Here is a 3,741-nt window from a genome sequence, read left to right on the forward strand (position 1 = left end):
TTATATAAGCTTTATTTAAATCAGAGGTTTTCAAAGATAAGACAAATTTTACTTTTCTATATAATTTTATTTATTTATTTGTCTTTATTTTCTTACTCATCTGCCAATACAATGGATAAAGGGAATGTCAGTCACAAGGTTTTCACAAATACGTGGTCACATAGTATATGTTATATAGTTATGCAATCGTCATCCTGAATCATGGCTACTGGATAATAGTTCAACAGTTTTAAGTATTTCCTTCTAGCTTTTCTAATACTCTACAAACTAAAAAAGAATATTTATATAATGCATAAGGATAACCTCCAGAATGACCTCTCAACTCTATTTGAAATCTCTTAGCCACTAAAATTTTATTTTGTTTCTTTCCTTTTCCCCTCTTTGTTGAAGAAGGCTTTCTCAATCCCATGTTGCCCGGGAGAGCCACACCTCTGGGAGCCATAGCCCATGTAGGAGGAGGGGAGTAGTGAGCTTATTTGCAGAGTTTGGCTTAAAAGAGAGGCTACATCTAAGCAACAAAAAAGGTTCTCTGGGAGTGACACAGTAGGCAAAATTGTATGTAGGCTTAGCTACTCCTTTGCAGGAATAAATTTCATAAGGGCAAGCCCCAAGATCAAGGGCTTGGTTTATTAAATTGGGAATCCCTAATGCTCATGAGAATATCAGGAATTCCCTAGGTGGGGAAGTTTAATATTTCCACATTTTTTCCAAGCCCCTCAAAGGGACTTGGCAAATAATTTTTTATTTCCTGCCCAAGTAACTCAGGGTTGTATTGGAGAAAACAAGAAACACTTCACAAATTTGCATGTCATCTTTGTTTAAGGACCATGCTAATATTCTCTGTATTGTTCCAATTTCAATATATGTGCTACCGAAGCAAGTACCTTTTCTATATAATTTTAAATTTATTTCAGTGTACTTGAACAAATATAAATAGCATCTAAAGTCCATAATTTCATGGATTTGTTTGGGATAGGCCCAAGGCCTGTGAACAGAAAAATAAGACTGAATATTCATGAGACACTGGAGAGTTTTCTTTGGAGAATTTCAGAGTATGAGATGTCTTGATTTGAATTTATGGCTCTCTAAATACTTAGAGATCTTGAAACGCAAAGTGCAGCAGAGACACCAATTTTCATTGAATTGTAATGAGATTATAGATTAGGATTGGTATTTTAAAGCAATTTGAAAGGCACTTTGAGAAGAAAAATGTCGACTCTGTAATCTTGGTGTTTTTATTGGGCAGTGTTTCAATGACAATGAACAGTGATACATTTTCCAAGCCCAGTTCTTGGTTGCATTAATGGCAAAATGTCATCTAAATAGAATCCCCTTTGTTGTTGCTAGAAGCCTGAGTAGAAATTTCCATTTTCAAAGAGGAGAATAATGCAGATGTAACTGACTAGTTGGCAGAGGAGTGCTTCATTGCTATCTAAATTTACTCCTTGCCTTCTGCTCATTTCCCAGATAATGGCCCAATTTGGGAATTGCTAATTATATGCTGGAGGAAGAGCCACTGTTGGGAATTGAATTAACGGCCCCATAAAAGACATGTTCAAATTTTAATCCACGTCTTTGTGGGTCCGAATCCATTTGTGGATAGACTCTTTTGCAGATGTTATATTATTAGTTAAGGGCTGACCACACTCAGGGTGAGTCTTAATCTGTGTGACTGTAGGCCTTATCAAGAGAAAAAATTCAGACACAGTTAAGAAAAGCGTGAGGAAGAAGCCAGGGAAGAGAGATTGCTATGTGACAGAAGATGGCCATGAACAGAATACTTCCTTGCAGACATCTTGATTTTGGACTGCTAGCCTTTAAAACCATGTGATAATAAATGCTTGTTTCTCAAGCCAACTCGCTGTGTAGCACTTGTCATAGCAGCTCTAGCAAACTGAGACAGATGCCAAGAAAACTTCTGTAGTTGTCTCTTATTTGAAATTCTGCCATAAATGCTGAGAGGATGAGGTTGTGAGGAGACCTGGATTCTATTTTCAGTTCTTTCCCTTTCTATTTGTCTATCCTTGGGTGACCTTTATGTTTTAGATTCCTTGGCTGCTCTAGCAAATACCATGCAAAGGGTTGGTTTAAATTTATTATCTTATGGTTTCAAGGCTGGTAAAATGTCCATATCAACGCATCGTCAAAGCCATATTTTCTTCTTAAAGACTGACATTCCTGGACTTGCTGCCAGCCATGCTCTGCCCTGGGCTTCTCTATCACAGAGCAGGCTGTTCCTTCTCATCAGGGCTCCGATGATGTTCAGGTCTGCTTTCTCTGTAGCTTTCTGTTTGTGTGTCTGAATTTCATTCTCCTCACACAGGACCCAAGTAATAAATTCAAGACCCATCCTGGACCACAAACTGAAATAACCTTCCTAAAAGATCTTACTTACAAGTAAGATCTTTACAATGGGTTCATAACCCACAGGAATGGATTAAGTTTTAAACCATGTTTTTTCTGGAGTGCATGAAGCTCCGAACCACCACATTGTATTTCTCAGCTTTCATTGCGTAAGTAAGGGAGTAAAGCTAGAACAGAATTCAGAGGTCATTGGCTGACTTTCCTAAGGGCCAGTTAAAAGTCAGAAATTTTGTCATCTACCTGGCAAAATGTTTTAAATATGTGGAAATATCACATAAAATATCCGGAATTTCTGTTTCTGTTTGAAACTTGCAAGATCCCATGACTTTGACCCCATATTTCCAACATGGCAAAATCCCTCTGGAGCTGAGCAGCCATTGCTACTTTAGATGTGGGTTCCTCCAGTCCTTGCTTTCCCATTGTCTTACGCCCAGCTGACCAAATTCACTTACACTATCTACCTGGTGTCTTTGGGCATGTGTGTTGTGTTTGTAACTTCCTGCATCTATTTTGGTTTCTGAAATATCTTCATTTCTATCTTGTCTGCTTTCAGAAGAGACTGATCTTGACAAATAAGTAGTTTCTGGATAAATAAAGGGATTGTATCATCTTTTCAGAATTTCCATGCATACAATATTTATCTTCATAATTATAACTCTGAAGTTTAAGATAAGTTCACTCGGGTATCATTTTTTTCTTTAAATCTAGAATTCACTCCCCATTCATAGAGATTGATTTGCTGTTTTAAAATGATTGATTTTGAAGAGACTTTGAGATAAGATTGTTTCCTTTAGTCTTTTAAATTTTGAAGAGAATCAGAAAATAACTTAAAAAGTAGAAAACAGCCCTGGGGTACATTTGCTACCTCCTCTCCATTTTTAGGGAGTCCAGGGAAATATAGTTGGGGGAAAAAGGCATCAGGCAGAAGGAAAACCTAATAGATATAAAAGAAAATAATTGCTGATATAAGACAGGTTTCTGAGTATTTACTGTTATTATAAATTGAAGTAGATAGACATGGGATTAATCATACTTCTCAACTCTAAACGTTCTAAAGATTGAGCAGTGCATTGTGCCATATTTTCCAGAAATTTCTTTCAGAAATGATTTTAAAGTTTTAGAACATAGGAGGGGAATGTTTAAAAACTGGTAAACTTTTAAATGATAAAACTTTCCCCCATCTTCATATGTAACTCCAGTAAAACATGATAACCTTCTTTATGAATTTATACATCTTGGTAGAGAAAATCAAAAGTTTGGGTGTCAACCTGGATCTACTCCAGTCCCTGGCCCCAATACTTGATAGGGTCACAAAGACAGCTCTTGAGGCACTCTGAACTTCAGTTTCCTCCTCTATAAAACAGGGATTATACTGTG

General features: G+C 36.9%; 1 non-coding gene across 1 annotated transcript; it reads right to left on the reverse strand.

The window, feature by feature from the left end:
• Nucleotides 1-777: 777 nt before the first annotated feature.
• Nucleotides 778-884, reverse strand: LOC143647459 (U6 spliceosomal RNA). The gene has a single exon (XR_013158089.1). It is a non-coding gene; the product is annotated as a U6 spliceosomal RNA (small nuclear RNA).
• Nucleotides 885-3,741: the final 2,857 nt, after the last annotated feature.

This window comes from Tamandua tetradactyla, chromosome 9, assembly GCF_023851605.1.
Source record: "Tamandua tetradactyla isolate mTamTet1 chromosome 9, mTamTet1.pri, whole genome shotgun sequence".
NCBI classification, from domain to species: Eukaryota; Metazoa; Chordata; class Mammalia; order Pilosa; family Myrmecophagidae; genus Tamandua; species Tamandua tetradactyla.